General features: G+C 37.5%; 1 non-coding gene across 1 annotated transcript; it reads right to left on the bottom strand.

Annotated features, from left to right (window-relative positions):
• Positions 1–12,437: 12,437 nt before the first annotated feature.
• Positions 12,438–12,510, bottom strand: TRNAA-UGC (transfer RNA alanine (anticodon UGC)). The gene has a single exon. It is a non-coding gene; the product is annotated as a tRNA-Ala (tRNA).
• Between the last annotated feature and the right edge of the window lie 462 nt (positions 12,511–12,972).

The following is a 12,972-nucleotide window of genomic DNA, read 5'->3' as shown; positions in this document are numbered from 1 at the left end:
GATGCAAGAGCAAGAGGATCATTATTTTGTAATTCAAGAGTGATGAGTTTAATCATGAGTTGAACAACTTCAAGTGCAGAGTGTGAGTCATAGAGTTCCTTCAGTTTTTGTAAGGCTTAGAAAGAATTTGAAAATGGCGAAATATGGCGACTCACATCTTCACTTACAGATGCTGCAATTAATGCATAGGCTTTGCTGTTCTTATTTTCCCAAATGGCGAACTCCTTGTCTGAGGTAGGTTGTTTTGGCTCTTTGTCTCCATCTCCAACACACACTCCTTTCCACAACTCATTGAAAATGAGGGTGTGTTTTATCTTCCGGGACCACTCAGGATAGTTCTCCTTGCCAGTGAAAACTACTCCCACAATAGATATGATTGAATGCATTGAAAAATTTGAGTGTTGTAAAAATACTTCTGCTGGCAAAAAAATGTGCTTTTGTGGAGAAAAAAAACTTCTGCTACTAAAAAAAACTGATTTTGATAGAGGTATTAGAGCGGATATCAAAGTGTGTTCGGGCCCCATGGTGGTATTTACAAACAATATATTAAACACAGTCAAACACAGGAGTGTTAACTATGTTAGCCACAACGTTATGAAAACAATATTATGGGAGCCCAACAGCGTGGTATATATGGGATATCGTCTATATGAAAACAACATTAGCGTGGAGACAACATTATATATGTGGAACAATGCTTATATATACCAGCAACGTATAGAGGTCAGCGTAATATGGAGTAATACCAGCTTTATTCAAACTCCGTTGGCAAGTTGGAGTCTTCTCATGGATGCGATTGATTCTCACTTGGGGTGCGATTTCACAAACTGAATGATACATTCCATTAGCCATCCAGAGGCCAGAGAGTTGGGCGTAAGCGTGAAGAAGCCATGTTCTTCCTCCTCAAACACCACCAATTCCACTTCTTTGCTGGAATTCCTCAATACCTCCGCATACTCGATCTCCCTATCGCACAACAAATCGCTTTGGGTGTGATAGCAGGAGTGGGGACAGATGCTCTGATGCCCTTGCATCCAGCGAAATGGAGGTGAACAACAATGTGTGGAGAGGGCCACGTAGGGTAAGATAGAATGCTGGGCTTCAAAATGGGCACGTCTGCGACTGATCAAAACAGACAATAACCAAGAAACGAGTCCAGCGGATGCAAGACCCATGACACACAGAATTCCATTTCGACTGATTAAAGCTGATGATGAAGAATATACATGTGGATTTTTGATATTTTCAGCTCCTTTTTCTGTGCCAACCCCACCATCATAGGTTCAAAACCCTTCAAAGCACTTCATGTCAGACCACACCAATGCAATATTCTGGGAAAAGAACACGGCAGAGCATGAAAGTGGAGGAGCGTGGGAGGCTATACCAGGAAAATTGGCAGAGGGATAGAGTTATACCATTAGGAAAATTAGCAGGAAAATGCAGGACGAACTTCTGAAGAAATGGCAGAAGGGAGTTACAAAATGGCGCTGGAAGCCAAAAATGGCGCTGGCTCTGATACCATGTCAGACCAGGAGGTAACTCCTAAAAAAAAATCATAATATTCATTCAGGTTGGTCTTTATCATATACATGAGGGAGAGACTATTCATTTCATCTCCCGGTGACTCTTCATATTTTCTATTATTTATTTACATCAATTTCAGTTATTCAACCAATCCTGATGATTAGGTGTCAACAAAACTCAATGCAGCACAGTCGTATACCTCCAGCTTGTAGAGATTCTTAACTCGAATCCCAATCCTCTTGGTCTTTCCAGTGCCGATATGCCTTACGAATGCCTTTCCTTTACTAAAGACTACATCATATACTTTGTCTTCCAACATAGCGATGGACACAAGATTCTTCTTCAAACCAGGCACATACTTTACATCAGTCAGGGTGAGAGGAGCTCCATGCTCCCTCTGAAACATAATCATACCTTCACCTGAAACACAATACTTTCCATCATCGCCCATCTCGATCCGTATCTGGAGATCCTTCTCCTCTAAGGTACTAAAAAGGTTCTTGTCGCCAGTCAAGTGGAATGAAGCTCCACTGTCCAGGTACCAAACACACCCCACAATCAATGAAACCATACATGCGATGAGGGTGAAATCTAATTCAAACTGTGAGGCCAGTGTCTCACCATCTGATCCCTTCTTGGATTTCTTCTGTGGACAATTTGTAGCATAATGGCCCACCTCATGACAATGAAAGCATCGCACTTTCGATTTGTCAATGTTCTTCCCACCATGGGAAGAACTGGATTTGGAATGGGATGCCTTCCCTTTCCCTTTCCTCGCCTTACTCGCTAAGGCTAGCTTTTCTTCATCATCTTGTTTTGACGAAGATCCATCTCTGGTGCTTCTTCTTATCTCCTCCCGCATCAGATCCGACCAAAGTCATTCCCAATCTGACAGTTTCTCTCTTCCATGTACCGAGTCTTGGTAACTATGCCAGCTCTTAGGAAGGCCGAGGAGAGCAAGATCACCATGTCATCATCAACTATCGTGATTCCTACACTTCCAAGCTCATCCTTGCAGGTGGTGAGCTTGTTCAGATATGTCGAGATCGTGTTGCCCTTTTCACACTTGATTTTTCGAAGCTTGTCTTTCAGCGCCATCTTCCTCTGATCGTTGCTGTTCTGATATAGATCCTTCAATGTTTTCCACATTGAAAAAAGTGTCTCCTTCCCATGGAGACTCGAGACAATGTGGTCTTGAACTCCCTCCAGAAGAATCATCCTTGCTCTAGCCACACATTTCTTCCATTCCGCCAATTCTTGGGCATTAGCAGTTGCTGGCTTGGGGACTTCTTGATCAATGAATTCCTTCAAACCATTGTCCTCTAATACTATTTCCATGCGATCCTTCCAGGATATATAATTTGAGCTGCCATCCAGGGCATACTCGAGTCTCAAACTGTTGAACGCCATTGGTGAAATTTGAGATGTGATAAGAATTCGATTTCTATAATCAGGAACTTCAAACTTCAAACTTCTCCCTTCTTTATATATTGTTCTCTGCTTTGATCACCTTTGCTCTGATACCATGTAGAAATTCCCACTGTAGATCACCTAATAATGCAATGTACTAAAGCAATATACTAGATCTACTTCTACAAACAAACTTGCGGAAGCTTAATCAATGATCTGAAAATGAAGATCTTAGATCAATTTTCAGGTATTACAGACTCATGTGCATGGATTTTCCTATATTACTTAGTGCAACGGATCGATAAGATTGCGAATAATATAGACAGTGAGCAGTTAGAGAAGCATAATAGACAAACAGACATAACAAAACAAGTTTAATATGGAGTTCACCTAAAACTCTTGGGCTACGTCTCCTGGTCCAGCCTTCAGTGGTGACCTCTCTATTATGTCTTCAAGAGCATAGTTTTACAAAATGTGAGCTCAAATTGAGTCTCAACACAACAAATACAAAACAACAAGAGTTTTGCTTAAATCCCTCAAGCCTCTCTGAGTACACGGAATATTTTTCTCATTCTCTGTCTCTGTCTTTTCTCTGCCTCAGCACTGCTTATCTCTGTCTCTGTCATTCCGTGGCTTTTAATCCAATCGACATTGTCTGTTCCTTTCCTCTTCTGGGCTCTCTAGCTCCTGGCCTCTGTCCTCTCAAATCCCCCTTTGAGCGTTAAGCAATCATTGCTAAACGTCTTCAGGGATGGTGGCCACCTGTTTTATAACAGAAGGGACCATCGGCGCCTTTGAAATCCCCAAATTAATCGTTCTCGGCTTACATAGAGAAATACACTAAACACAGGAAAAATCTACAAAAGCTCTTTCTATCGAATTTTAAAAATCATTAACTCTGCCCTAGACTCCTATCAGGTCCGACTGTAATCACTATTGCAAGTCGCAAGTTTCCCTGTGCTGTGGTTTTCCTTTGTATTTGAAAAATACATTAAAACACTGAAATCTCGACAAATGGCTCCATGGCGGACTTCAAATAATATACAGTGGCATTTTTAAACCCTTTCGGGTCCGACTTCATCGCATTGGGCGCATTCTCTTTGTATTTCGTTTATTTAACGAAAACACGAAATACATAGAAAAAGCCCTTTTTCCAGAACTCAAAATATATTAAATTTTATCCATAAGACCCGTCGGGTACAGATTTATCGCAATTCACATATGTATTGGCCCCGCTCCTTTGTATTGTCGCGATGTGATTTTGCGATGCGACATGTCGCAATCGCATATCACATAGTCCCCGGGCCGTTGGTAAGCGCTCCTTTGTATTTTGCCGACACGATATTGCGAGTTAACCTGGGCCATTGATCTACACGCTTGATCAATGGTCCTCATTGACTCGCGCTGATCGCTGTCGCAATTTTCACATGGTAGCCTCCAATAGCCTCCGCTTGCCATCTCCGATTGTGATATGCTGATCGGATCTGGACCATTGATCTAACAGATCCGACAGCTCCTGTGCATCACTGTCCAAGCCTCCAATAACTCTGTTTTTTGGTCATTACTTCATGTTTTTCAAGCCCGATAGTGTAATCCGCCTTTTTCAAAAGTTCATCCTTTGCGGTAGTTTTTGATTTTAGAAGACTTTGAAGACTTAGAGGGTTTTCTAGGATCCATTTTGGATCAATAAATTTGAGCATGATCAATTTAGAACACATATAACAGAGAATGAGAATTCAATCACACACGAACACAGAAGAATAATCTGGGGAAAGCCTCAGCTAAAAACCCCTCTATCTATATTATCAAACAAGTGGAAACATATTAGAGATTACACAAAGCTTTAGCTCACAAGCTATCCAACTCTTAGTGCAATCCCTCAACACAACTCATAGACTGAATAGACACAACATATGCCTTCCTTCAATCCTCCAAGCCTCCTATTTCCTTGCGCAGTTTCTCTTGGGGTCCAAAAGCTGCCACTTGTGTGAAATTATCTCACACACACTCTCTGACCTCTGATCTAACTGTGCAATCCTCAAGGAAAGAATTCCTTCTGCATGCAAGAGATATCCTCATGGGAATATTCCTGCAACTGATAGTACACTGTCCCATCATCTGATCTCAACTGGGTCTCTAACTGAACTGACATGCATGAGTTATTTATGAGAGAATATTCAGTTATCTGAAGTACACTAGTTACATGCATGCATGCATCAACTAACTGAACTCACAATTAGTTCCTCCAACTATTGGAACTAATTTAACTGGACTTAACTCAGTTAACTGAGCTAACTAATTACAACTCAAAATTACAACTCAACCTTATCTCCTTAATTGATGGATAACTTCCTCAATCAAATGGATAATTGTTGCATGTCTCCACATGGACTTCATGTTTGATTTTCTCCAACTAATTAACTCAAGATGAATTAATTAATTATTTTTCAAACAGCGGCTAAGATCAAATTCAAATTTTAATTCTCAATTTTAGTTCAGGGACTAACTAAAATTGGAATGTATCCCAAAATGCTATTTATAGCAATGATAATTTTAGCACTTCTATATTTAGCATTTCTTGTTGCTATTTTCAACACTCCACATCCATGAGATTAGGCTGCTCCATCGAAAAATTCCCATGGCCTATTTTTTTCAATCCGTCCGGGGGCAGTAGTTCTATGAATGTGGGAGTTTTCAACTTTAGGGATGTCATGATAGGCTGCCACAGCCTTTGCAATGATAAAAGGCCATCGGGCAGTTGCATCATTGAAAATTATGTGATTCCGGGTGAGCCATATAGTCCAACAGAGGATGAGAGGAAGGCATTGTTTCTTGGAGCCCTGGTGTGCTGCGTTCCAATTGTTCTAGGCTTGTAGTATAGAGGGACCCTACCATGTATTCTGAATAGAGAGTTGTTGAGTTGTAGTTTGCCAAAACTAGACGACAGTCGGACAGAGCAAAAACATATGCTCGTTTGGTTCAGAGTCTTGTTTGCATAATACACACCAGATCGGACCATGTATGGATTTGTGCAAGAGGGCTTCGTCTGTGGGGGTTTTGTTGCTCAGGACACTCCACATGTATAGTCGCGCCCACAGAGGTGTTTTCAGTTTCCAAATCTGTTGCCACCATTCTTTTGAAAGTTCAGGTTTGCGATCCGAGAGAAGGTGGGTGTAGCCCAACTTTGGAGTATATTTTCCATGCTCATCAAGCATCCATACAAGTTCATCTGGTTCATCATTTATACGCACATGAGCTTCAGTCAATGCCATTAGATATGTTGCCTAGGACTGATGCCACTATATAGGAGTGCCAACTTCAGGGGTTTTCCTCCATTTCTGGTTGAAGACATTGTTGCGCTCACGATCAAAAATATGTGTGATCACTATGGTATCTCTATGTTGTAGATATTGTATCAGGTCAGGTGGCAGCTGATACCTGTTTCCCCCCCTATCCATGGGTCAATACCAATGCACACTGAGTTACCATTGTTTATGCGCCATGCCAGACTAGATCTGATGAAAGGCATAGTTTGTAGGATTGATTTCCAGACTATAGAGATGCCCAAACGAGGCCAGTCTGGTAGGCGAACCCAGTCCAAGATTTGCTGCGGCCAGATGTATTTATGGTATGACACAGTGGTCCATAGATTCTGTGAAGTGAGGAGGGTCCAGCTCATCTTGGCTGCAAGGGCTTGTGCAAAAACAGACAGGTCTTTTAGCCCCCATCCCCCCCATTTTTTTGGCAGAGCAATTTTCTTCCAGCTCACCCAAGCAAAAGTTTTTCCTTCCTTTTGTCCATTCCATAGATATCTGCAACATATCTGTTGAATGCGGCCGAGTATTCCCCGAGGAATCCAGGCGAGTGACATCCAGTATACAGGTGTGGCTTCGAGCACAGATTTTATAAGGACTAGGTGCCTTGCGTTGGACAGGAATCTGTGATTCCAAATTTTCAGTCTCTTCTCAATCCATATCTCAAGAAGATATATGAAAGGAAAATATAATTCCAAAGGAAATGAACATTAGGCTAGATTAGATTAAAGATCAACTTAATGAGGTCAAGAGGCTATGGATGGTCTTTTTTTGTTTTGTTTTATGTATATGGACTATTGTGTTTTGGTAAATTGAATATTAAATTTTAATGAAACAAAAAAAAAACAAAGTTTTAGATAATTGAAAAATTTTATTTTAAAAATATCATTACAAAATTGTTATGAACAAGTTCTCTAACTTTATAGTGATGGAAGGATATCTCTTTAGTCAAAAAAAACTTTCCTTTATACATATAAGATATATTAGGTTTTTAGTTATTGGAACATATTTATAATAATCGAAGGATTTTTTATTAGATTTTCATCCTGCGTTTTTAAATGTAAAAATTGCATTGTCTTTTATTAATTAGAATCTTAGCTTAATAATTATTGAATATAATAATATTTAGTCATGGACTTTTGTTATAGAGAATCTCTCAAAGATAATATGATGCCATGAGTTTGACATAATTAATGGTTTGTGAATTCAAATTTAATTTTCTATTTTATGACAAATTATAACCAGCTATTTAGAGGTATATGATTCATTAGTTTCAAGGGCTTCAAAATCAAGTTGTATCATAAAACTAAGTTATATAATATCATGTAAATGCATTTAGGCATGGTCAAGGTAAACACTTTTCCACACACTCACAAAATTTCTCAAAATCAATCATTAAATATGAAAAATTTTAGTGATATTGTTTTTTCTATAGATTTACTTAGTATTATAAATTAAATTTTAGTCATATTGTTTTTCATAAATTGAATTTGTTAAATTTAATTAACTTATCATTTAATGTTTTAAGTTCATTAAAAATTAAATTCAACTTAAAAATATAATTTTTTTTATTAAATTAATATTAATTTTTTATAATTCAATTAATTATATGAATTAAGTCCATTTCACTTGTCTAAAATTTTATAGTTATATTTTATAATATATGAAAAAATATTAATATAGCCTAATATCACAATAAAATGATATATCATTGTAGTAAGATAAATTGTAATGATATATCATTGTAGTAAGATAAATTGTAATATAAAACACAAACAATGGACAATATTAAATCAACTTGAAGGATTGCCTCCAAAACCATTCCTTAAATTTGTGAACTATTTAATATGAATAATGCTGTGTAAATTACACCACTTTGATAATCATTTTAAAATTTTAAACTATTAATATGATTTTAAAATTTAAAAATATTAATATAAAATATAAAATTATTAATTTATATTAATGGTAATGAAAATTAGTTAAGTAAGTCAAATTTATCTTATCTCTTGATATGAGTGTTTATCTCTTTTTTTTAAGTAACATATGTTAAAAGGGATGAATGGAAATGTTGAAGTGAATTAGATAATGAATACAGAAAACAAAGGGAAATGAAATTTGTACTCTCATAGATAAAGAAAAAGAACATTCTGGAGTTATGTTGAAGTGAAATAAGACCTCATCACTAATCAGTATGACACTTGTTATGAAAGACCTTATTCTCAACCACTATGTCAAAGGGAAATGAAATTTGTACTCTCCTATATAAAGAAAAAGAATATTCTGGACTTCGGGCCTGACATTGTATAGGCTTGCAGAAGGGTAAGCGTCCATGCACTTTATGGAATTGAGGTTCAAGGTCTCGTCTTGTTTACGCTTTGTTGTGAAATAACTTTTTAAATTCTGAGGGTTGTGCACACAGTTGCTGGATGAGAGGCAGAGCAGTAATGTTAAGTCAAACTGTTAAATAACCTGGCTTCCATTTCTTCCATTGTGTTCTCTCCATGCAGTAGAACCAACAAAATGGAACCAGCAGAAGGCCTGCAGCCATAGAAGTCTTGCCTGAATGCTCGGACTTCAAATATGAAATGTCACCTCGTCTTTGGCCCTGTGTATAGAGGAGTGTTGCAGGATGGTAGTAAGGTTGCTATCAAGCAGCTTGACCAAGCAAGCAAACAGGGAGAACAGGAATTTCATGTGGATGTTTGTCTATTTGTTTCTGCATTTTCTAGGATTCGATAAGCCCCTGAAACTTCCAACCTGTAGATGTTGCAATGCTTATTTGAATATGGTGCTGATTTGGGATGCTATTTTGTCACTGGAATGTTTATATATATATATATATATGGATTTTAACTGATTAATTATGTTTCCTGATGTCAGGCAACAAGAGTTCCCAAGTGAACATAACAATTTTTTGTTTGTATTTTCTCTTTTCAATGTCATATTTGAGTCTTGCACAGTAACAGGTACACATTGTGTCTTGAGCAAATTCTGTCTCATTTTTTTTCTGTTGCTTGATTCGGATCCCAGCTGGTGACAAATTTGTTTGTGTCCTCTTGTACAGAAGGTCTGTTAATTTTGAGAATTTTCACAGCAAGCTTCAGAATTGGATGCATAAAGTTTTATTCAAATTCATGCTAGGTAGCAAAGTTCCTAGAGTTGGGTTCTCTGTATTTATGTTTCTTTTTGGTGATCTCCTGCACTGGCATCTTAAACCACAAATCTAACCCTATTTAACATGTATAACTTCATTTCGAGATTGAAATGCGGAGGACTAGTCGGGCCTTCAATATGGTTTAATCTTTGAATTTGGAAGATTAAGCTCCATGATTAGCTTATTCATTATATTAACTGTATTTGATTTAGAATAGTATTGTTCATTTAAATATTTGTTTGGCAGTGGATAGTAATTTAAAAATTTATCAAAACAGTCCCAAGACGCTACAGGTTTGGTTCGCATTTCTATTTTTGTAAATTCACTTGCGTATGTATGGAGGTTGTGTGTTCATGTTCGATTTATTGTTGCAAGGTTGGGTGGGGTAGGGTGCCAATCTTGAAGTTAAAACATATTTTTTGTTTCCATATCTTGATATTTGCTATTCCAAATTGCTGTAGTTCTATTTCATGTGTTGAGCAAAAGCAAAGAGAGATGGGGTTAAGAAATTTTGGGGTTCTCATGCACAGCTCAAGAACCACATGTCCCCAAATAGGAGCTAGATGTTACCCACGAGTTTGTTGTGTAAAAGTAATGGTTTCCGGGAGTTTTTCCAACAGCAGTATCACTGGTTGTTAGTGCAAAGAATGCCAAAACCCAGGGATAACATGAATTATTATGTTATTCTATACTTATTGGTATAACAGTGAGGCTTCTCACGAGTCGTAACGAAGTGATGATATGAGAGTACTAATGGAGCCTCTATTTTATATTTGCAAAGACTGGTAATATTTTTCTTTGTTGGCCTTCTTCACTCCTATGATCATTTCATCTGAGTTTACATTAGTAATTAGCATGTACACTTGATTAAGTGGAATGTTGGAAGGTTTTCAAAGTTTATGGTTATGACTGAAAGTTCAATTCACTACCTCAGTTTTCTGAGGGGAACAATGAAATGATCTAGCTATTACAAACTCTTCTCCTCAATAAATTGAAAGAAGCAAATAGCTTGCTGCAGGTGATTAGAATTTAGAAGCAGCCCTGGTGCTGGATATTGTCATATGGAGTGAGGAATACAGGTCATTGCAGTACAGAAAGTGGATTGAATTATGGGAAGAATGGATTTTCAGAGGATTCTATTGCAAACTTATTGAAGATGTTTGCTTCACTATTCACACTTGCAGACTCATCAGACTTCCACACCATGTCTCCTTGGACTTGTGTGCATATGGATGGTTTTCTCCACTTGGTCAATGAACAAGTACCTATAGAACTTTCAACCATATGGTTATTACAGGTTCAACTCTGGTGACAGAAAAGTTCAACTTTTTTGGGTAATAATCCATTTCCTTTATATTGAGTCTGCTCTTTTTTATTCATTTGTTTCTGGGCTGGAGCAGGATTTATGTTGCTACAGTTTTGTTGTCTTTGAAGTAAAGTTCATTTTGTTGGCATTCATATCGCAATCTGAATGGGTTTTCATTTGGGTTTCAAGGGGTTATTGCAGTTTGATTTGGAGTTGATTTGTGCATTAGTTTTGCAGTCTAGAATGTTCGGAGACTGACACTTTCTTGTCCTTGATTCAAGACGGGAAATGTTCCAGCAAATATAATCACTTTTTAGGAAGAGTCCAAGCAACCATGAGTACTGCCAGATTTATTAAGTGTGTGACTGTGGGGATGGTGCTGTGGGAAATACTTGCATGTTTATTTCCATTCCCAAGGGTAAGTGCGTTCATATATGAATTTTTCCTCTAGTATGGCTGAATCAATATTGGGGCTTAAGGCCCAACAAGCTTATCACTAATATTCAGTGGTGACATGAGCATTTGCTATTTCAACAATATCTTGATATTTGTGACATAATTGAGCATAACTGCATTGGTTGTAAGCTATTTAGATACAATTTTAGATACATGGAAATTGATTGCAAAAGATGATATGCAGATGCTGGTGCATTATTTGGACAGGGTATCAACCTCCTCTTTACTTATAACTTTATTATTCAACATCCACATGACCCCTTATTTTGATGCCATTGTCGAAGCAGTCTCCATCATTATGGTTTCATATTCCAGTTGGAATGGACAGAAATGCACACTAACCGTTTTCTCATTTCTCATCTTTTAAAGAAGCAACATCAATTAGTTTTTTCTTTCTTTTTGTTTTGCGATGAAATCGGCACTTTTCAGTCTATGGAGATCTGCATTCATACTGCTTGAGAATTTCGTATTATAATGGTATTTGCATTGTTGAGACTAGATTGCAAGTTCAAAAGTACTTGGATTCATGTCTACTAGCTACATTTGATCCATTTTGCAGTCTGATTTTACAGAGTGACTACTTATATGAAGTTTACAAGTGCAGAAACAACAAACTTATTCATACCCTAAGAGACTCTGAGACAGTTAGTTCTTCTCTGTTCCCCTGGTTGAGTTTGGGTTTCATCTGTGAGCATATATGGGAAGAAGCACAAGCATGTTGACATGAAAGCTGTCAAAGGGTTGGACAAGGCAAATTTCCCAGGGTTTATGCTATCTCCATAATCACAATTCATCTTCCTGAGACTTTTTTCTAGCTGCAGTTGCCAAAACTTAGACATGTCTTTATCAAACTTTGCAGTTGCCAAAACTTAGACATGTCTTTATCAAACTTTCCCGGCAGGGACTACCGCTGCATGCAGCTGTTGTTTGATATAAGAATTTACATAATACATGGAAAACCAAAAAGATAGTGTGAAGTTAGCGATGCTAATGATCCAAACTCTTAAGAGTTGCAATTATCCTCTATTTGTGGAAATGAATTTGCATTGAGTTCGTCCGTTCTACTCAGAGGTTTGCGCTGTGCTGTCTTCCACTAAATCGAAGACAGGAGTTGCAATTATTCTCTATCTGTGGAATTGAATTTGCAACGAGTTCGTCCATTCTACCCAGCGTTAAATATTGAATTTGTTCATCCTACTCTGTTAATCCCTTGTTGGTTTGCATGTTGATCAAATTTTCCTCATAAAAAAGTGCACCTGATTTTCTGTTTTGGAGATGCGGGGTATCGAACCCCGTACCTCTCGCATGCAAAGCGAGCGCTCTACCATGTGAGCTACATCCCCAAACTGGAGGAGTTACTGCTCACAAATTTCCTAATGCAGCGGAGACGTCCACAATTCACCGCTATCCGAGTGAAGCGTCTGTTCTTTAGCGCATGCAGTTCTGTGTGCATATTCAAATCCAACATATTATTATAACATTAAGAAAACAAAGACCTTTGAAACAACGAATATCTGGTTTAGGAAGTTGTAAGCAGAACTTGGGCCATTCTATTCTAATGATGTAATACAGCTCTAAAAACATTTTGCATCAATGGTTTCAACAGCTTTTACTGAAACACCCAAAAGTAATAGAAAACCTTAAATACCAACGCTAACTTTAAACTTTGCGAAACCTATGTTTTGTTGGGCAAAAGTAATTCAAAAAACTTAAATAAAATTTTTAAATTTAAATTTTGTGTAACCTCGGTTGTGTTTGATAATTTTTATTTTCATTTTATTTTAGTAAATAATTAAAAATGAGGA

The sequence above is a fragment of the Pinus tabuliformis genome, chromosome 6 (genome assembly GCF_031772625.1).
Source record: "Pinus tabuliformis cultivar Carrire ecotype Pingquan chromosome 6, CPIR1, whole genome shotgun sequence".
Lineage (NCBI taxonomy): Eukaryota > Viridiplantae > Streptophyta > Pinopsida > Pinales > Pinaceae > Pinus > Pinus tabuliformis.
This window is presented reverse-complemented; position numbering and strand designations above follow the sequence as displayed.